Source organism: Felis catus, chromosome D4, assembly GCF_018350175.1.
Source record: "Felis catus isolate Fca126 chromosome D4, F.catus_Fca126_mat1.0, whole genome shotgun sequence".
NCBI lineage: Eukaryota > Metazoa > Chordata > Mammalia > Carnivora > Felidae > Felis > Felis catus.
In genome coordinates, this window is record NC_058380.1 from 63,089,551 (window position 1) to 63,113,110 (window position 23,560).

At 41.3% G+C, this 23,560-nt stretch overlaps 1 protein-coding gene across 3 annotated transcripts in view; it reads left to right on the forward strand.

Moving 5' to 3' along the window:
- Positions 1-23,560, forward strand: part of PLPPR1 (phospholipid phosphatase related 1) — a 374,403-nt gene that overhangs the window by 193,287 nt on the left and 157,556 nt on the right. The window lies entirely within an intron of this gene.

Below are 23,560 nucleotides of genomic sequence, written 5' to 3' on the forward strand. Positions count from 1 at the left end.
TGTGTTTATGCCATATGGTATGTGTACATTATGCTTTTCATCATATACCTTGAATATACACTTAGCTGCATCTCATCCTAATGAGAGGAATTTCTTGCTTTCTGTATCCTTGAAAAATTCCCTCAGATTTACCTAGGAGAGGTCCTAACGGCAACAATAACGTAAGCCACTCCGTTAAGGGTGTTCACTTTTTGCTGAGTTCCTCTTGCCACTTAACAGTCACTCTTGGACTTTATTCAAGTACTAGTTTTCCAGAGAACAAGAAGGAAGTTTCTGTAGACGTATAAAACTTTGAAGATGCTCGAGGAGTGACCACAAATCCCAATAGGGCTTTGTGGCTAAATGTCAATATCATCTAGACAATCCAGTAAATCCACTTTCTGTCTGTAAGGCAGGCAGGCAGGAAAACAATGTGCTTAAGAGTCAAGGTTCTGAAATCAGATGTGTGAAAACCTTAGGCAGGTTATTTAATCTCTAAAGTATCAGTTTCCTTGTCTTTAAATGGAGATGATATGAACACCTCCTTCACTAGGTAGTTTTGAGGACCAAAAGATGTCATGTACCTGCACGGAACCTGGCCCATCATGAGCACTCAATAAACATTACCTAACCTTACCAGGATCCTCATCCCCACATTAGTTATGTCTGATTCCCTCTTCTTAAGTAAGTGGGGCCCTGGAATATTGGGGTTTTTCTGTGCAAAGCCTATTTGTCCAATGTTGTTGAAACAGGTGTTTTGTCAGCACTGGTTTCCAGGGAAGAGCATAGAGGAGCAATCTAGATGGCCTCCAACAGGCAAAAGAAGATAAGATCAAATGTTAGAGTAGAAAGTAGAGGCTTATCCAGAGAAATTGCCCAAGTAATTTCACAGTGTAGCTGTAACAGTTTTGCTATGTTACTAGCATCCTGGGACATGGATGGGCAGGAAGCCAATAAGGACAAGCATGACCTGCCCTGGGCAATAACGTTTGAGAATCTTAAATGCCACTTCACAGATGGGACATAGATCCTACTGGTTGGGTTCAGGGGATCTGGGTTTAGTGAGGTGGATATGAGGCAACTAAAGAAAAAGCTCATAACTATCCCAGAGAGAGAATGTGCCTGAAGTCACACTTTAGAGGCCAAATTTGCTTTCTTGGAAACAGGGTTTAAAGAGAGGGTGGAATAAATGGAATGCAGTGAAGAATATCCAGAATTTGTCCTGTGAACTGGGAAGAGAGGCCTGGAATTCTCTCTCTCTCTCTCTCTCTCTCTCTTTCTCTCTCTGGCTTCTGACTATACATTCTTTGAGATAAAGGTGCACTTCAGCTAGACCAGCTGATGATAGAGGGCGATGAATGAGGCCATAAGGAAGGTAGGGGAAAGACCATGAAGCCCACTCCAGACCATGCAAAGGGCTTCAAGCCTGTAGACAATGGAAAGCCATAAAATTCTCATTTTCTTTTTCTTTTTAGATAAGTAGCATGAAGAGATTTGTCTTAGGAAGACCACCCTTAAATTCTTCTTATCCCTACAGTCTTAATTACTGCTTCCTCCTCATTCCCACACAGCTTGGCGCTCATCACATCATGATTTATATTATAGTTATTTTTTCCCATTACTGTCTTCACCTTCCAATTGTGAAATCCCTTGAAGGCAGACCCTGTGTCTTAGACTTTGTCTTAAAAAAAAGAGGGGGTGGTAAGGACATAAAGATAAAGTGAAGATTTGGATGACATCCCCTGAAAAGTTTGTTTCCAGAAACTCCTGAAGGGCTTGGGGCTCAGGTAGTGAGTTACTTGTCTTCTACATTAGACTTGTGCCCTTGGGAATGAGTCAGCTATAATTTGGCATGAGGCATGGAAGCTTTCTGAAAGTTCTTTTTCTCTGACCTTTTTCATCTCTGTCTTCCCAGGCTCGCCACATGTTTGCACATAGCACTCCGTATGTGTTTAGTAAAGAAAAGGCTGGTACCTCTTCTTTGAAGGATGACCTTAGCTGGGGCGTTTCAGAGTGGTGCATTCCTCCATGTTAGGGTACCCTTGGTGGTATCCTGCTATGGCAATGTGGAAGCCCACCTGGTCTCCAGGAAGATGTTTATAGTAAAACCATTTCATACTGCACAGCCCAGAGCTGAAGAGCAGACCCTGGCCAGCAGAGGGTAGCAGAGGGCTGCAGAGCAAGGTCAACTTCTCCAAAAGGAACTTCCTTCTGGAGGTCATTGAACTATCAGGAGATGTCCCTGGAAGGAGAACTTAGAGTGCAGAGTCAACAGGGAAATATTCAGAGACAGACAAGAAGAAGAGCCAGTATCTCCTTAGGGAAAGATTGGGTTGTAGGGAAATGGAGGAGTTGCCCCCCTGACAACCCTGAAATAGTTTGGGGACCACCAATGGGAAACTAGGAACTTTGGCTGAGCATGTGGAAAAAGGAGCAGCCCAGCACTATTGCAAAAACCCTTGCCTTCTGCAGACCTTTAGAGTCTTTGGTGAGCTGGATGAGACACGGTGTCTAGAGGACCTCAAAGGGAGTTAGTCTCTAGGCCTTTAACTTGCTTACACAATGCAGTGGCTCTGGCCTCTGGAAAAATCCCCTCTCCATCCTCATCCTCACATCCCTCTCCACCTCAACCACCCACTTCTGTCTCATCTATTTGTTCTACAGCCAGCGGTGGAGTAATAAACTCAGGTTCTCATTGGCAACTGAACGGCCTCACTAGTGGCCATCTACCCTCAGTTTACCGTCATGACTAACAGAATTTAGGAGTTGTCCCTCTCTGTGCTTTATTGAGTTTTCACTTACTGGCTGAGAGGGATCTCTGAATTCTTCTGGTGGCAAATTTAAGTTCCACACCTTCACACCTAAAGTCGTATTCCAGCCTCTTCTTACTATGGTTTCCCAGGACAAAAGACTATCTTTACGCATACCATAATAAAATTAATCATCTGCAATGTGCAAAAAAGAGATACGGAATGAGATGTACTCAATTTCTTACAATTTGTTTTAGTTGTGATTTCCTATTGTTGGCTTTGATACTTAGGATTACTGACAGAATTTGTGACTTTTTTAAAAGAGAGAATGTTTGAATGTTCTATTTATTTTTTCCCAAGTTTGTTGGTCAGTGTACCATATCAGTGTCTTTGTGTTTTTATCATCTAAGTGTACTGTTCCTCAAAGAAGTGTCATGAATATCCTTATTGGCCAGAGCCCCATTGCCTGGTAAGTTACCTTTCTAAATGACTTATCCTTGCCCCTCTTTCCGTAGTTGGTTAGCAGCAGGTGCTATTGAATGTATGGAGGGGTGCGTACCTATTGTATAATAAGCACCATTCCTTCTTTTATCCTAGGACCACTCCATTTCTCCAGCTGAACAAAAGAGTTACCATCATATTCTTCCCTCTTCCAGTAGTTAAGTGTGGGGTCATCACCAAAGGAAAGGTTTGAGGATCAGTTAGCTCAGCTACCAACCCACTTGGCTTCAGAATCTCTGTGTCCTGGGAGAGAATATGACCCAGTGAGTCCCTTTCTATTCTGTTATATCCAGGATTTAGTGGCTGTTTCATTTCATCATCCCAATCACATCCTTTGTGTTGGGCATACTGGAATTATTCTTAGTGGCTTATAGGACAGAATCACAATTCATTAGTTGGTGATTATTACAGGGAGACAATTTTGGAATCAGTTTAAAGAGGCATTTTCTAACAGTTGAACCTGCCCAAAGACAGATGAGGCAGTTCACGAGGGGGTGAACTCCAATCATTGGAGTTTAGGCAGAGGCTGGAAGGTCACTTATCACCACTGGTTCTCTCTGATGCTCAGATTGTTTTTAAAGTCCTTTATAGCATTCAGGACACATAATGATTGTGACCTTCTAGAATGGGTTTCTTACACATCCTGACTGATGCCTGAGCCTTAGCCGGAGGAATAGTGTAATACACGTTAGAAACAGTATCTAGCTTCTTTTTACCCGACAAAGAATAAATTTGCATTTGTTGAAGTCCTATATACCAGGTACCGGGCCAAGCATTTTATGTCTTTTAATCCTCACAACAACCCTGCTGGGCAAGGTGTATTCTTTTCATTCCATAGGTAAGGCAACTGAAACCCCAAGGGTTTAAGTCCACATCATAGCTGAGCCCAAATTTGGAGCCAGATCTGTCTGAAGGTCTGTCTTTTCAACACACCAGGCCACCTTTAATAAAGAATTGAAAGCTATGCTTGCCAAAGTTCTGGCCTTCTGAGTACACCATGCATTTCAGTCACAAGTAACAACATTTACAATAGTAATTTATGATCAAGGAACAGTTTGTAATTTTTTTAATACATGACTGCAGGGCACACACAGCTCATCTCATTTTACATTCACCTCTGAACATGTGTACAGCCCGCCAGTTCTCAGTCTGTGTCAGCAAGCGGAGTGGCTGTGGTGCTCAGGGAAGGTGAAAAATAATTGACTCCCTTAGATTTATAGGAGTCACAGATTTTTATAACTGGATGTGCTGGGAGAACTGAGTGTGGGCAAGTGAGAACAATGAATTCTTCCAGAAGGTAGCGACTCTTACCCTTGCTGATGTAAGCTAAGTCTATCTCTTCTTCCTTGGATATTGCCTTAGAAATGTATGAAGCAAGCTGCTTGAGGACTGATCGCAAATGTGACCACAACAGTGTGACTAACTAATTCCACTAATTTGGTCTTTAAAGAGCCAAGAGCCCAGAGTCATCCCAAGGAACATGGACATAGCATTTCCCAACGCTAGCTGGAAAGCTGGAGCACGCATCCGAACAGTCAGCCTTTTGATATTTATTACCTTTATATGAAAACAGACATTGAAACTTGTTTTGTGTTCATTTGTTTTCCAGGTTAGCTCTTGCAATTTGCTTTGAATGTGCAGAGAGGGATTTTTCAGAAGTAGCATCTGAGCCATAACAAGGAATCTTATCTGGCAGCCTTCCCTGATCTGTCACTGAAGGCTAATCTCACCACAGGAACACTGTCGTACATCATAAAGATGTACACCCTTTCCAGGCGTTTTAAAACCTGTTCGTCTTCCCTTTGTTGCACAAACACTGACATTGTCTACAACTGTTGGTTTTCATAATATTACTAACAATCGGTTAATTGCCCTCACTATGTGCACAGCACTGTTCTAAGAGTTTTTCATTTCAAAACAACTTTGTGATGATTCTCATTTCACAGAGGTAGAATCTATATCAAGCTTTTTTTTTCCTTAATAGGCTAGGAAAAAGAAATAAAAAGTTGAAATAAAAATCCCTGCAAGCTTTAAAGTGAATATTCAGTTTAAAACACAACACACACACACACACACACACACACACACACACACACAGTTTCAAAGAAATATATTCTAAGTTATTTGCAGAATCATATCTTCTGTTCACCATAGTTTCAATCTTTTTTTTAAAACAATTTCTGTACCTAATCAGAATCAATAGATCTCCTTAATTAAATATATTGTGAGACAGTTGGTATCCCTATGAAAAAATAACCTGTTTGAAAACTCACTCAGGGTCAATTCTCTGACCTTTTGTGCCTTTTTAGAGTTGTTAGAGTTGTTGCCTTTTTTTGCTGTTTCTATCTCCATGAACGCATAATTCACCTTCCTTCTAATACCTAGTTAGCACCTGGTTACTCTCAAAAACTGCTGGCTTCCAGGTCTGTCCACAGGTGCTAGATAAGTATTCTTCTGTATCTGTCTCCAGAATTGCAAACAGTGACATTTGATGTGATTGGCTTTGTTCTAAGTGCAGTGTTTTAGCGCCTCATAATAGCATTCTTTTGCTTAGGCCTGAATTTAGTTTCAAGCTGGTAGATTCACTTGGGCTTATGTCAAGGAATTGGTCTTCCTGAAGCCCCTGAAAGACTTTGTTAGGGACGGTTCCCCCTGTAAGCCCTATAAGCAAAATCAATGTATCTGTATATTTTCAAAACTCTGAATAGGGTTCCATGCTCTAAAGTTGCAACCAAACATTGTAAATCTGAAAGTTCTTCCAAACTAGGAATCTTTAAGTCTGTTCCAGGCTTTTTAAGACACTAAGAAGTACAACATCTTCATAGTGAGGCCTCCAAGCTTTGAGATCAGACAGCCTCAGACTGGTCCTGCCAGGAGGGTCCTGCTAAGAAGGATTACCATACATGTAATGTGCCCAGTGATGGCTGGGTGCTCACAGGATAGCAGGGAGTCCATGAGGAGTGGTGGGTATGAGCGGAGTGAGAGCAAGTTGGTAGTTGGAGGATCATCTCAAGGTCAGCAAGAAGTAGGGAGAGGGAGAAAGAAGAATGGAAACACATCAGACATGATGCAGGGGATGGGCTGGGGTTCAGATGGTGGTTAAGGTTGACAGAACATCTGGAAAGAGTAGCTCAGGGATTTTTATCGGGATCTAGAAAAGAATAAGTACTTTGGGATAGCGAGAAGTTTCTTTGAGAACCCGGGTGCTATGTCTGGAGATACATTTAAAGACAAACTGAGACCTCTAGTATTGAGGAACCAAAAGGTCTGTGGCTTTCATGGAACAACAATCAGTTGTAGGGAAATTCCAAAGAAGAGAAAGCTCACTGGAATCATGATTCTTCCCAGCCTATCCTTACAGCTTTTTTGTTTAAAGTCAGAGAAGTTCTTTTTTTTAAAAAAAGGGTGAATGTTTTTTTAAGCGAATAGAAATTTTTCCTTTGAGATGTAATGACGATCTACTCTTGCCAAATCTTTATATCATTTGAGTCAGTCTATGGCAGACAGTTTACCAAGTGCCAAACTCAGTTTCCAATCGCAGCTTTGAAAGCATGGTAAACCCACACTTCCTTGAAAGTGGCAATTGGATATTGCATCTGGCACTCAGCAGAGCACAAGGGTGGCATTTGTTCTGTTGATGTACCCAAGTTAATTGGTGCTATCTTTCAAAATATGTACATAATGATTCGTTTCTTTAAATCATGCCATTTGCAGTGTTTATATACTTCTCTGATGAGAACTTTGGAAAATGATTTCATAGTACTCTATCTTATACTTTGATGTGGCCATTTTACATTATAACCCCCTGTTATTAGGAACAGAGAGGTTAAATAACTGACCCAAGCTAACCTAATCAGTAGAGCATTCTGAAACACTTCTGACACTTCAAATCCTATTCTTTCAAGGTTGGTACAAAATTTATCTGTTCCCCGAAGCTGAATCTGACTATACTTAATAATGTTATACTTTTATATTCCTCCTTTAAACTATTTTTATCATAATTGGGTATCTAGGCCTATGTTATCAATACTTATCATGTTTTCATATCTAATACATATAGAGACACAGCCGTGCTAATGGGAAATACTGTACTAGCTGTAACTATTTCACTGTTCCCCCAGGGAGACTTGGATATCTCTAGGGTAGAGACCCTCGTCCTCCAACTCTTCAGTGTCCCATGTCCTCTTGCACAGAGCAGTGTGTGCTGTGGGAGCCCAAGAATCTTTGCTGGAAATTAAAAAGACTGACTATACTAAATGTTGGCCAAGATATAGAGCAGCTGAAACTCTCATTTGCTTCTGGTGAGAATGTAAAATAGTACAAGCCACTTTATAAAACAGTTTGGAAGTTTTTTTAGGTTTGTTTTAGGTTAAACATACATCTACCATTTGATCCGACCATTCCATTTCTAATTATTTATCCAAGAGAACTGAAAGCATATATTCACACAAAGACTTGAACAAAAGCATTCACAGCAGCTTTGTTTGTTATAGCCCAAAATATTTACAGGTGAATTGATAAGCAAATCATGGTATATCCATACACTTCCCATTAAAAAGAACAAACTATCGATACACACAGCATGGATAAATTTCAAAGTAACTATACTGAATGCAAAGCCAAACAGAAAAAGGTGTGCATACTGTATGGCTCCATTTATATAAAAGTCTAGGTAATGCAAACTAACGTATAGTGACAACATATCAGGTTGCCTGGGGACGGGAAGGCAAGGGGGATAGATTTTAAAAGTCATGAGGAAAGTGTTTGGGGTGATGGATATATGCTCATTATCTTGATTATGGTGATGGTTTCATGGATATATACATACGTCAAAAGTCATCAGATTTACATTTTAAGTATGTTTGGTTTATTGTCAATTATACCTCACAAAGCTGAAAAAAATCACAAAAAAATACCGAACCTATTCCACGTGCACCATTTTTCTGTCCGTATGCCACTGCCTCCATGCTTCTATGGCAAGAAGCTTCCTCTTTGAGACCAGTATGCAGGAGGACACTGAGCAGATTGGGGGCGCTTAAGTCAGACAGAGCTGGTGTGATCCAAGATTTGCTGCTTGCCAGCTACATAACCCTCGGGCGAGTTACTCTGTGTCTCTAGACCTCGGTTTCCTCCTCTAATAAATGGAACTAATAATATACCAAACTCACAGGAATGGCATAAAAATTAAGTTAGATAAAAGGCCAGCATAAATGGTAGCCATTACACGTTCCATATTGTTAAGGGCCTGTTTTTGTTTTAACGAGACAGGCGCACATTTATTGAAAACTTTCTCAGCTTGATTTAATTCTTGCTGATTTTCAACCAATTACTGAGAATAAAGCAATTAGCAAAGAGAGAGCAGACTATGCTTGAAAATATAAATAATACAAAATCACTTCTTGGCATCTATCCACTTAATTCTCCATCATTTGTGCTAAATCGAATTAGCAGCACATGTGTGTGTTCAGATGTTCTAAGCAGAGAATAGGTTAATACAGAGAATGTGTATCAGGGGCAAAGTGGGAATTGATAAACTGAGTGGCACTGAAAGGTACTTGAAAGAGTGTGAATTTTGGTTTAGACAGTCTGACTTTAAATGTGAGTTTAGCCTCTTAACTATGTATATGTGAAGCCCTGGACAGGTTAAACCTCTAAGGTCCTCTGTTTACATACTGCAAAATGCAGATAACACTTTACAAATCATAAATAATTATGACAACTATTTATATTAATTTTAGAAATAATTTCAAGGATTATATATGTGTAACGGTTCCTATTCTCTAATTCTGGGTAAGGCCAACTGTGTGTGTACTAAGATAAACACATTATTTAACCTGAGCTTCATGGTATTTATTTTTTAAAAACGATTAAAATGCCTTTGTAAACTCATTCTGGAATAATTGTGTGTGTGTGTGTGTGTGTGTGTGTGTGTGTATGTGTGTGAGTGTGTATGTGTGTGAGTGTGTAAATGAGACCCCCTGATCTCTTGAATCCTCCTATTGATATTTTAAGAAGAGTATTTTGTCACATTAAAAACTAAGTGCATTCTGTGTCTCCCTCCCTCTCTCTCTCTTTCTCTCTTTATTTTTTATTTTATTTTATTTTTTCAATATATGAAATTTATTGTCAAATTGGTTTCCATACAACACCCAGTGCTCATCCCAAAAGGTGCCATCCTCAATACCCATCACCCACCCTCCCCTCCCTCCCACCCCCCATCAACCCTCAGTTTGTTCTCAGTTTTTAAGAGTCTCTTATGCTTTGGCTCTCTCCCACTCTAACCTCTTTTATTTTTTTCTTCCCCTCCCCCATGGGTTTCTGTTAAGTTTCTCAGGATCCACATAAGAGTGAAAACATATGCTGTCTTTCTCTGTATGGCTTATTTCACTTAGCATCACACTCTCCAGTTCCATCCACGTTGCTACAAAGGGCCATATTTCGTTCTTTCTCATTGCCGTGTAGTACTCCATTGTGTATATAAACCACAATTTCTTTATCCATTCATCAGTTGATGAAAATTTAGGCTCTTTCCACAACTTGGCTATTGTTGAGAGTGCTGCTATAAACATTGGGGTACAAGTGCCCCTATGCATCAGTACTCCTGTATCCCTTGGGTAAATTCCTAGCAGTGCTATTGCTGGGTCATAGGGTAGGTCTATTTTTAATTTTCTGAGGAACCTCCACACTGTTTTCCAGAGTGGCTGCACCAGTTTGCATTCCCACCAACAGTGCAAGAGGGTTCCCGTTTCTCCACATCCTCTGCAGCATCTATAGTCTCCTGATTTGTTCATTTTGGCCACTCTGGCATGAGGTGATATCTGAGTGTGGTTTTGATTTGTATTTCCCTGATGAGGAGCGACGTTGAGCATCTTTTCATGTGCCTGTTGGCCATCCGGATGTCTTCTTTAGAGAAGTGTCTATTCATGTTTTCTGCCCATTTCTTCACTGGGTTATTTGTTTTTCGGGTGTGGAGTTTGGTGAGCTCTTTATAGATTTTGGATACTAGCCCTTTGTCCGAAATGTCATTTGCAAACAACCAATGGAATGGGAAAATATATCTCTTTCTCTCTTTAAAACAAAACAAAACAAAATAAAACAAAACAGAAAAACTAAGTGCAGCTGCTGGTGGGAAGAATGCAAACTGGTGCACTCTGGAAAACAGTATGGAGGTTCCTCAAAAAATTAAAAATAGTACTACCCTATGACCCAGCATTTGCACTACGAAGTATTTGTCCAAAGGATACAGGTGTGCTGTTTCAAAGGGGCATGTACACCCCAATGTTTATAGCAGCACTATTGACAACAGCCAAAGTATGGAAAGAGCCAAATGCCCACTGACTGACAAATGGATAAAGATGTGGTATATATATACGATGGAATATTACTCAGCAATCAAAAAGAGTGAAATCTTGCTCTTTGCAACAGCGTGGACAGAACTGGAGTGTATTATACTAAGTGAAATAAGAGAAAGACAAATATATGATTTCATTCATATGTGGAATTTAAGAAACAAAGCAGATGAACATAAGGGAAAGGAAGGAAAAAATAAGATTAAAACAGAGAAGGAGACAAACCGTAAGAGACTCAAATACAGAGAACAAACTGAGGGTTGCTAGAGAGGTGGTAGGCGGGGGGATGGGCTAGATGGGTGAGGGGCATCAAGGAAGACACTGGCTGGGGAGCACTGGGTGTTATATGTAAGTGATGAGTCACTAAATTCTATTCCTGAAATGATTATTACACTGTATGTTAACTAACTTGGATTTAAATTAAAAAAAAAAAAAAAAAAACCTAAGTGCAGGAAGGCAGCCAAAGCAGTATCTTTGCTCCAGAACAGTGAAGGCAGGTGTTGAAACCAAGCTTTCTAATTCCCAAGGCAAGCCCCGTTCCCTGGCCCAGGTGTATCTGTTTGGGGCCACCAAGTTTAAAGGGACCACCTGAGGGGTAGCTGGACTCAGACGCTCTGTTAGGGAGGTGAGGGTAGAGAGCAGGCTTGTGGGAATAAGGCTGTGAACTTTTCTCCAGACAAGAAGCCACTTGACTGGCACTATTGAATGTTCTTTCCCTTTCTCTCAGATGCTGGCATCAGCTCATGGGTATGAAAGCTTTGCCACTACTTGCCTTCTTTCTCTTAGCTCACTTTCATGGACTCTTGAAAGTTTGAGAAAGGTACACATTCTAACCTGATTTTGTAGATGGGGAGCTGAGTCCTAGAGAAGCAGGTAGTGAAAAACTTGATTGTGTAAGAAACTGTTAGCAAAAAGATTAAAACTGTTGATTCAGTACTCCTATTTCCTCGGCTCAACTTTTATCTGCCACTTCCTAGCTGTGTGATCTGGGTTAAATTACAAACCTCACTTTGTCTTAGTTTTCCCATCTGTAAAATAGTGATAATAACAGTACCTACCTCATAAGGTTGTTGTCAGAATGATAGGAATTAAAGCAAAGTGCCTAAAGAACAGTACTTTATAGGAAGTGCTATGTGCATGTGGTTATTGGTTCTGAACCTTTTCTTGGGAGGTTCCACAAGAAAAGATTTGAGGGGGGCACCTGGGTCATTAAGTCGGTTAAGTGTCTGACTTCGGCTCAGGTCATGATCTCCTGGCTTGTGAGTTTCAACCCTGTGTCAGGCTCGGTACAGACAGCTCCGAGCATGGAGCCTGCTTTGGATTCTGTCTCCCTCTCTCTGCCCTCCCTGGCTTGTGCTGTCTCTGTCTCTGTCTCTCTCTCAGAAACATTTAAAAAAATTTTTTAATGAAAAGATTTGGTGTATTAGGATTACTCTGGATCTACATAACTATATTCCTTCTAGACTATTTGTCTAGTAGTGTCTTATAACATTGTAGTGACTTTTAAAACCAATAAAGATTAATCAACTGCCACATTCCTAAAACTGAGCAGGATACAAGTTTCTAACGAATGCACTGGGGAATTGTAGTGCTTAGGTGGGTGTTTTGTGTTTTTTGGGGGGGGGTTGGTTTTGGGTTTTGTTTTTTTCTCCTAAGTCTCTGGAACTTTTTTCTGTCTTGAATGATTGCCCAAGGACTACAGTACATGTTATCTCCTGTCTCTAACTTTGGCCACCCAGTAGACACAGTCATGCTACAAAACTGTGCAACTGAACTAGTGTTTAGCTGTGATATAAATCCCTTGGGATCAGGCTTCAATTAGAAAAACTTACAGAAAGTTTTCTTTTCCTATACATTTTTCTTCTTTGATCCACTTCTGAACCCCCTTTACTGCCCATGGAAACTGTCCCCTTATATAACACCTGCTTTAAAGTCTCACCTATGCTTTAATACCATTTTCCTTTTAGTAAGTATAGTATTCAACTGCTGGGTACAACAGATTTAATTATTTCCCCCTGATTTTATGTTTATTATAAAAGAACATTTGCTATAATTAAAACATATAAGCACTATAATAGTATGAGAAAGCAGGATAGCATGCATGTTGAGTTTGGCCTCTAGTATCAGATGAAACTTAATTTGAATTCTAGCTTCACCATTTAAAAATTTTTGACTTGGGATAAATTATTTAACTTTAGATCCAATCGCTTTATCTGTTTTTTAAAAAAGGAATAACTTGTATCTATGATATTTACATGACTAGTTTTAGGTGATCATGAGGGTTAACTGATATAACCTATGCAAATGCTTAAAATAGTGCTGAGCATAGTGAGCACTAAATATCACTGTTATTTAATGTTTCGACCCCCAAAATATGGAAATTCCATACTAGGTGAAGGATGACTCTATTGTATGCCTGCTGTTCCTGAGTTCATCCCTGTAGGGAAGTGCAGGAAACTACAGCAAACTTAAGCCATAATCCTACTTAAGCCATATAGTAGGATTGTATGGTATTTATAGACCCAGGCTCCGAATTTAGACAACCTGGGTTCAAGTCCCAGCTCTCTCTTTTACTACTAGGTGAGCTTGGGTAAGTTGTTTAACTTGGCTGTGCCTCATTTTCTCCATCTACAAAATTAGGGCAATAATACCATCTACTGGGTAGCTATGAGAATTAAGAGAGCTGATACTTAAAAGGCACTTGGTACATAAAATGGCACACTGAAAGCATTCAAGTACTTGAATTGCTAACATGCAAGAATAGTCAAGGAAATCACAGATTGTAAACAATTAAAATCCAGTTTAGGTTTTGAGTTCTAGGAAATGTGCAGTTTTGTTCTGTATGAAAATAAGGTTGCATCCGTTAATAGTTTCTACTTGTCCTCAAGCCAAATAGACTACATTGCTATGTATTAAGCCTTTAGTGATTGTTTATGCACCATATAGAATATAGAAGTTTAAGACTTGAGTTTGCTTTTAAGTTAAAGAGACCAACCTAAGTCATAGAAAATAATTTGAGGACACCATTAGATCATGCAGTCAAGTTCTAAGTGATATGTTGTGGCCTGTAAAAAAAAAAAATTGCAAAGGGGCACCTGGGTGGCTCAGTCAGCTAATAAACTTCTGACTCTTGGTTTCTGCTCGGATCATAATCTCACGGTTCGTGGGTTCTAGCCCTGTATCCGGCTCTGTGCTAACAACGCAGAGCCTGTTTGGGATTCTCTGTCTCCCGTTTTCTCTGCCCCTCTGAGAGTGTTGTTCTCTCTTCTCTCTCTCTCTCTCTCAAAAAAAAAATGCAAAGAATGACCAGTGTCATGAGTAGGAGTATCTTATGGGCAGCATAGTACATGACTCAGAGTTTGGAAAGGAGTAGGGATGGATTTAAACTCTAGTTCAAGAGACCAGAAAAAGCAAAGGGGAGGTGGTAGGCATGGTGTTTGTGGAGAAGAGAAGCAGAGGATAAACCCCGGGATTAATCAAAGAGTATCTTGAGCAAATAGTAGGAATTAAAACTCTGAATGGCATACAAAGTAACAGAAGACCTCTGAAGAGCCAAGTTTAGGACTTAACTCACACTCTTCATTCTATACATGAGGTGACGCATATCAAAAGCTACTTTAAGTCACACTTAACTAATTAGAGTCATCTGGTTGGTGTAAGACTCCATCAGCCCTGACTCCTTGGCTAGTGAACTTTGTGGAGTTAGATTCGAACATCAGGACTAGAAAAATTCCTTTGCCTCCTGCATGGTCATGACTTGAATTTTGTAAGTTAATGCCCTTTTTGATCCATACTTCCTAAAGTGAAAGAAACAAATATTAATTCATAGGTTACTCAAACAAGGGCCTCATCAGCCCCCATTTGGGAGCACCCAGCTGTAAATATGAAGCTTGATTGTTGGGGCACAGACTTAGAACTCAGTTCTGATTCCCAGGGCAAAGTGCTTTCCACTATATCACACCACTCGTACTTATTCACTATGATTTCAAACTCTTCCCTGAAGGATCTTCTGTCCATCCCTGCCAGGCTAAATTACTCCGGTTTTTCCCCCCTACGGTGTCTGTTTCTTCTTCTCGCTCACTTTTACCAGCTCCCTCAAGATCAGTGAAAGGTCATCATCTACTTAAACGCGGCTTCTAGGATTGCTCTCGCTATTGCTCCCTAAGATCTGCTGATCCGCAGTTTTCATCTGATTCTGTTGGACTGTGTTCCTGAATCGTAGAAGTCATTAGATGAGAAAGGTGCATCCCTCCTCCTCTGAGTCCCCTCTGGCTCACGGGTCGCAGGCCCTGCCGCCAGAGACCTTTCTTGATAAAAGCTGGACCTTCGCGTGCATCCTTTGGAGATCCCTGTTTGCCATTCCTTCTGGCGCAGTTTTCACCTTCATTTTTCAGTTCTCCCCACCTGCTGCTCTGTACCGGCAGGTTCTCGATGAGGAGAGAGCAGCAGGGGAGTCTGGTAAATCCTGTACATTAACACACAGACGTGGCTGATTTTAGACAGCTGTGCGGGGGACAGGAGGCAGGCCAGAAACTGCAGATAAAATGCGAAAGCACACAGTATGTGCTGTGATTGAGGTTACAGGGATTTAGTGAAGTTTCTCTATTTTTTTCACCAGCTTTGATTCCTGTCCTTCACCTGTGAGTGGGTGTAAATTACTTCGGAGTTCTTTTCCCCACCCTCACCTCCTCCTCCTCCTCCTCCTCCTCCTCCTCCTCCTCCTCCTCCTCCTCCTCTTCCTCTCCCTTCCCTCCGTTTCCCTTCACAGCCCTGAGTGGCAGGTGAATCAGAATTAGGTGAGGGGGGGGGAGGGATAATTATCCCATCTTTTTATTTTTCACCATTTATCACCAGCCCACTTCCCTTTAGAACGCGAGATCCTGCTTGCATGTTGTGAAGTGCCCAGCGGGCCCTGAAGAAATATATCCTGCTCATGCTGTCAGCATTAGAGCCGAGAGAATTAGTGCAGGTCTGGTCATCAAATCAGAGACCCTTGCACTGGACGTGTTAAAGTCTGGTCACAAAACAGACTTCTGGGTTCTCCTTTGATCCTATTTGTTGCTGTTCAGCACATGGTTTGCAGGACCATGTTCTCTTTTCCTCTGACTTGAAGCTGTTTTTGTCACTCTAATGAAGCTTCAACTTCTCTTTTACTTGCCTTGTGACTTTTGAATCTTTCATAAATCTCATCCTCCCTATTCAGTTTCTGATCACCTAGGTGTATGTGTCTTTATGAACCACACTTACCCTGTTATGCTTGCTTTTAAACGCCTTATGTACTTATGTCAAAATATGTTGCATAGTTACGATAAATCATGACTGGATGGTGGGGACTTGATTGTGGTTACCTGGTTTCCTAGTGGCAGCATCTGGCTCCTCTGACTTACAGTCCAGATGCTCTCCTGACAGCACCTGTGCCTTTAGACCATAAGGGCAACCTAAGGGGTGCATTCTTTGGGCAGACGAGGTGGCAGATCTGGATGGATGTCGTGCACGTTGGGCTTGGGAAGTGCATATGGGCAAGAAGAGAAGCGACTGGCAGGGAGAGGCACCGTGTTAGTTTAAACAAGCTGTTGGAAGAGCTACCAGGTGAGAAATTCGGGGAGAAGCCAGAGGAGCAGGGGCCAGAAGGAACGGAAGTGGGAGAGATAAGAACTAAGAATTCATTGGACAGAAATACATGCAAGATTAAGGAAGCACACAAAGTATAAGCGGGGACATTGCCAGCCCATACTGCCTTTGGGCAAGTTAGAAAAACACGCCAGTTGCTCTGGGGGAGGTGGTCCTGTGTTTGGGTGCACAGCTTGATGAGCAGAAAGCAGAAAGTAGGCTGTATTTTAGCTACTTCCGCATCCTAGTTTGGTGCCCTAGTATAAGGCATAGGCTGTGTACTGTGCATGGTGGCTCCATGCGTACTGACCAAGAATACGCTCTGAAGAGTGGTGATGTCACTTTTCGCATGTCTTACCTCTGGGGGAAAAAAGTCTACCCCTGAAACGTTCATGTTATAACATTCCTTTCCATAATGTGGTAGGATTTACAAAGTTCCTAAATATCCAGACCTCGCATAATCCCCAAGAAGCCCATGAGTTTACTGTCTATCCCCACTGTGTAGATGAACAGAGCAGGTCAAGAGATCAAGTTGCTCACAGACGGTATAGGAGATCAGGTAAATGGCAGTCAGGATTATAAATCCAGATCCTCTGATTATAAATCCTGAGTTTTCTGCTCTATCAGTCTACTCACATTGACAGCACACGGAATAAATGAGGTGGTGCTTGTGAATTGCCATCACCCCTCCTCATGCATATGCATAATGAAGCTATGTATATGTGATAATTAAGACAACCGTGCCATCTTGTCTGTACCCGTATAACTGGTGGGTTTCTGCCACCAAGGCAATTCGGAGAAATGAATTTCTGTGCCTCAATTTCCTCATATGTCCACTGCAGCCAGTGATACCTTCCTCATAACTCACTGTTAATAATCATCATCTTTTTAAACTCCACGGGACAGGGCTTCTTTGTTTCCTCCACTACCATATCTCCAAAAACAAGAACAATATTTGGCACAAATAGTTGCTCATACATATTTGTGGAAAGAATTAATAGATTTGAATGTTTACTGCATGCTGGGTTCTGGGCTGAATACTTTACAAGCATTATTTTATTTATTCCTCACCAGATAGCTGCAGGCTGGGTATGAGAACTTCCATTTTATATATGAGGAAATCGGGACCCAGAGAGTGAAATGACTCATCAGAGGTCACACAGCTAGTAAGAGGCAGGGCTGGGATTCAAGCACAAGATTGACTGATCCTCCAGTTTATTCTCTTAGGTGCTAGGATTTTTACAAGGGTTACATAAAATTAGGTACTGGACCTCGCACAGCATGGAGCACAGAGATGCTTCATTAATGAGAATCACTTTTCCCATCTAAACCCAAAATTTATGATCACTTTCAAAATGCCAGAAGAATAAATAAATATATAAATGTTTTAGCTGGTAAATAACTGGAAGCCCAATTTCTAAAGCCTGACTAGCCAAACTCTCTCTCCCCACAAGGCTTTCTATGGTAATTTTTGGGGGTACCAATTGATGACTTTTTCTCCTTTAAACACATATTCCTCATTAGCCCTGGCAATGCATTTTCTCACGGGTCTCACAACACGGGAGACAATGGCACTGGCTTCTTTCCAGGGATGTAGAGGAGCAGCCAAAAGTGACTAACATCCCATATGGTGGTAAACACAGTTCTGTCTTTATAATGTATTCATCTCAAGAGGCCTCATGGTAAAGCAATTAATACTGCAATTGGTAAGGTTTTTTTCCCCATGTATTTGTTGTGAAATAAGCTATCTTTCTTCACCTTTTGGAAACAGGAAAAAATGACACTTAGAAAACATTAAGTAAATAGTTATAGTGAGTTCTAATAAAAACAGTTGCTGGAGCACACCTCCCCTCCCCCACCTTAATATTAAAGACAACTGTGGAACCAGCAACAGAACAGGCACACGGAAGTGACCTCTGTTCAGATAAAGAGAGAGATCCACTTGTCCGAAACTCCATCTACAGAGCTAGCATGGAAAACAAGAACTTTGAAATAAAAATAAATGCTTGGGTTTGGACCCGGTTCTGCCATTTCCTAGTTTTGCCCTCCTGGGCGAGGTCTTCTCCCTCTATGCCTTAGCCACCCTCTCTCTCATGAGGGTGATGATTCCTGCTCTACATTGGTGAGAACTAACTGATGGAGCAGACCTAGCAGAATGCCTGGCACAATGGGAGCTCCCTGCACCTGTTTCCTTCAGGACTGACGGTGTGGCAGGTTGAGAGATAAGATGCAGGAGGTGATTGCAAAGAGAATGCAGAGTCAGGGTGTTGGGCTCACGATAGGAGTGGTGTCATTTTTGCAGGCATGGTAATGTAAAACCACAGTTATATATAATCATATTTGACCAACAGATTGGCTGTTTTGAAGTAGAAGACACAAATGTGTGTGGGACCAGAGTCAAGGGCTGAGAATTGATCCTGATCTGAATCAGCTGGAGAGCTTTTCCCTACTCTGTGCCTCAATTGCTCCCCGAAAAAGCCTCTACCATACACTTGCCGCTTGATAGAATTAGACGAAACTTGTGAATCTGTAGTATCTTCAAATGAGAGAGATAATGTGAGTACAAAAGGAGCTACAAAGGTGCGCCTGCCCCCCTTCCCACTTTCCTCCTTTTACTACGTAGAGGGCTAAGGCTGGGTTAGTGTTCTCATAAAAATTACTCTTGATGAATGGGTTTGGCTTTTCCTGGAGACACAGAAAACAAGTTTAGTAAGTAGAAAAATACATTCCCTTTATGGACTGAAGAGAAGTTTAAGTCTCATTTATTCAAATGTTTGTTGAGGTCTACTATATACTATATACATATAAAACGATCTGTTTGGTATTGCCCAGGAGAGATACAGGTATTTGAAATGCCAGCATGAATTAAACCACATTAAAACTGTTAGGGTGGAAATCATTAGGTGTGTAAAATGCCCTTTGCATTTTACATGCATTGGCAAGTCGTTAAAAAGAGTGGTTGGCAAGAGAGTGTGCCCTACATATTTACCGAACAGCCTCTTTCTCCAGGGGCATCTCCCCCCATTTAAATAGCTCCCCATCATCTCATCTGTTGTAGGAGGAGGAACAGCCCCTTCTAGAGGGTACAATATGACGGCTGTTTAATGACACATAATAAGATGACTTAATAGAAGAAGCCAACAAGACTGTTGTACCCCTTAGACACAGCAAGGGAGGATGGGGCAAGAAGATAGCAGCCGGTTACCTGCAGCAGAATTTGGCCAGTGTGTGGTGGGGAGGATTGTTTTGGTGGACTGTGTCATACGACTTCTAGAGCCCCTACAATTTGATAGGTACTCTGCCTAGCTAACAGGAAGAATAACAACATTTAGGATGAAAGACTAAAACAGGCAGCAACAACAAGACACAAGGCAGAAGTGAGAAAGAGGTGGAGAGTGGGCTCCACAGATGAGTGACCTCCAGGTCTGTCAGTAGGTAACACTCTCTGCAAAGAGGTGTCATAATGATGATGACACCTGACAGGAATCTCTTGAGGAAAGGATTCAAATGTGGAAGTTTTAGTCTGAAAGAAAATAGCGTTCCTGTATCCCTGTGTAGGAGTGTCATAAGGAATTAAGAATTCTTTGAATAGAAAATAAGCATTAATTACCAACTACAAAGGACATGGCATTCTCTTAGATGTTGTGAGGAAAGATGGGTGTCCTAGAAAAACCTATGGGAATTTCCTCAGGCAACAGGGAAGACTCTAGTGTGAAAGTATTGGCTGTCCTGTCTCATGTTATTTAAATTATTAGCATCATAAACTCTTAGGCACTATGGGAGTTGATATAACCAATACAGCCATCATGTATGGAGCATTTGCTCTGTGCCAACCATTGGGGTAAACCTTTTGCATAAATTACATAATTTACTTCTCGTGGCTTATGAAATAGATATTATTGCCAGTTTTCAGATTAGAAAATTGAGGATTAGAGAGATTAAGTACTTGCCAAAAATGGCACTAAGTGGCAAATCTCCCTACTCTTTGTTAGATGGAGTTGAACTCGGGTTGAAGCCCAAGTTCTTAACAGTGATGGACTTTTCATAGCACAGAATGAGCAAGAGGACTGTAGGTTGTATGTGGATGAGCATGTTAAAACTTATTCTTTTCTAGTCCTCATTCAATAGATATAATTAAAGAATTTCCTAGCCACAGGATGGAAGTGGGAAAACCACAAATGAGTATGCAAATAACAAGTTGGGAAACTGCATGAGGACACATATCCCCATCTGATTCTTGAGCTTCTGTCGTCAGCACCCTCCATTCCTATGCTCTCTGGAATTTTAGTCCCTTTACCCGTTTGGTGATGCCCCATGTCAGATCAATCCCATTGTTGACTTTCTCTGTTGCTGTTCCTTGGATGCCTAACAGTACAGGGAGAAAAAAGCATAACCCTACTATTTGGCCACATCGCTGCATATTTATCATTCCCAGCCCCAATTTGATTCTATTGGTCAACAATTCTGTTCTCTACCCTGCAGTGGCTATACTAAATCTTTACCATGTTTCTCAATCCAATTCCATCTGAACATCCCTCTCACTAGATGATCCAAGCTTCCTCCTTTACCAATAAAATACCTCATTAGAGTTTCTTACATATAAGTAAACTGAGGCACAGAAAGGTTAAGTAACTTCCCCAGAGTTTCACTGCTAATAATGGTAGAGCTGGGATTCAAACCTTGTCAATCTGGCTATAGACTTTGCCCTATTAATCACTATGCCATATTGCCTCTCTGGTCATACATTTTGAATGAGTTAATAAATGAATGGATGGGTTAAAGACTAGAACTTGAAACTTGGGGTGCTCCTGACCCATGTCTGCTCTGCTTATACTTCTGAAGCTAGTGAGAAAGTTAACTCCTATATCAGGACCCACAAAATGAAGGCTGCCCCAGTGGCCTAGCGCAGGTCACAAAAGTAAACCTAGGTCAGCCTGCACTTATGGGAAACACCTGTCAAAGAAACCTAGCCTACACCAATCCCTATCTTCCAACTCCTCTTCAGCTAGTTTGCCTTACCCTAGAAAATAGGACCTGCTAGTCTTATAAGGAAATCATCTACCTCATAGCCCTTCTACCTCCAATGCTCTGTTTCTGCATTGCCTCTTCTAACATTTTATAAAACTCACTCTTGCACAAAATCCACTGGAAAGAGTGTTGCACTGCTTGTGAGGCACTGTACTCCCTAATCCACAGACTGTTTTCCCTTGCATAAAGGACGTCTAACTCCTTACTAAGTTGTTTTAACTTTGTCATTTGACAGTAGACAAATCCACATGCCTTAGGACTTGGTTTTACTTGGTCGATTCCTTTCCCAGGGACCACAGGAACTTCCTCCATGACTTAATTTCCCTTTGCCTCAGCATCCTATATGGCCAGGATAGTTGATCCACCAACCCTTCCCTAGTCCCAGCTAGCTCTTCTCCTATATTCCCTTTTGTACTGAAGAACAATTTCCCAGATAAGAATCCAGGAATAGTCTAGAATACATTCCATACTCCCCCAAAACTTTATCTCTTGAATCTCTTTCTCTAATTTTCTATTGTCACTTCCTTAATTCTTTCACATAGCACATTTTTGGGATTAAGAATTCAGTGAGAAACAAGACAGACAAGGATCCTATCCTCAAATTCCCATTGGAAGGGAGGATACAGACTCTTAACAGAGCTCCAGAATGTGATAAGTGAAGAGAATCAAGTATAAATGGGGAAAGCAAACCTGAGGTTGTGGGGACATAGTGGGATGACCTGATGGTATAGAAAGCTTTTGTGAAGTGGGTGCTCATGAATTTATTATGAAACCGGATGTCCTAATTGGGTGATTTTTTTTTATCCTATAACTTTTGTCTGCTTAGGACAAGTCAAGGAAAAGGTGGATGGGTGACTTTCTTCATTACCTCTTATACAGGTCACTGCAAAAGCTTGCTAAGTGGTTGGTCCCCTTACCTTCAGTACCCACCTGTGTACAACTCCATATTGATGCCAGAATAGTCTCTATAAAATGAAGGTGTGTTATATTGTTGCTCTGACTAGATTATCTCTAATACCCTTGTTGCCTACAGCAGTGGTTCTCAAACCTTAGTCTATCAAAATCACCTGGAGAACTTACCAGAGGCTTATTCCTTCCCTCATTCTCATCAACTAGCTACTCCCAGTTTCTGATGCAGTAGGTGGGGATGGGGCAGAGAATTTGCATTTCTAGCAAGTTTCCAGTTGATGCTGATGGTCTGGAGACCACACTTTGAAAACCATTGGCCTAAAGAACAATGTGCTTCAAACTCCTTCATAAACTAAACTATTTCCAATTTCACTTTTCTACCCTCTCATGAAGCACTTATATAAACAGTGCTCTAGCCAATCAAACTACCTGCAGCATTTTCAACATGCCAAGTACCTTCTTATCTGTTACGTCTGCTCATGCTCTTTTCTTTGCCTTGAATACTCTTCCTTTCTCTCCACAATGACATCCTGTTCCTTTGAGTCCCTGCCCAAACACAACTGCCTCTTACAATCCTTCCCTCATCCCACCATTTGGGAAAAATTAGTTACTGCTTCCTCTGAGCTCCCATAGCATTGTCTTTATACCTCTTGATTTCTCACAGCATAACATAAATCTTTGTCCCTTGCTTGGAGGAACTATGGTTTGTTCATCTCTACCCCAGTGACAAGCACAGGGTGTGGCACATAACAAATGCTTATTGACAAATGACTAGTTAGGTTCCTGGATGCTGAGGGTGGCCAGAGAAGGCCCCTCAGGGCAGAGTAGGAAGGAGTAGGAGTAGGAAGAATACCTGATAATGTGCCAGCATTAAGTCTTGCTGGACAGGAGCCCATGGGGCAGAAAGTGAAAATCCCTCACAAGAGCCCCCCAGCTACCCCATCCACCAACCTAGACCAATTTAAGAGGAGAGATCTGTTAATTCTGCAGAAAGGGACAGTGTTCCATATCCTGTCTTCTCTTGAATTGCCTGGTAGTTTTAGAAACCAGGGAAGCATTGCCAGTAAAAGTGTAGCTAAATAACCTGGTGAACGTTTCCAAGCGTAAGGCTCAGAAGGAATGAGTTCCCTTATACCCTAGAAGGGGCCTGGAGAGCCATTAACAAAATGATCTCACCCGAATCCTTCCCTCCCCCAAACCAGCATATTGTGAGCCCTGAGCCCCCAGTGATGACAGACCCAGGGTCAGCAGGAAAGGTCTCTGCCTCCAAGAAACTTAAAATGCTTCCAAAACATGACATTAGCATGTGAAGGAGACAGAGATGCTTTGTTTGTTGACATTGATATTTTGTGATTTTCAACTCTTGTTTCAGTTCCACAAGGCATTAGGATTTTTAAAACGACTTCTGTTTCTGATTTATGTTGCTTAAGAAAG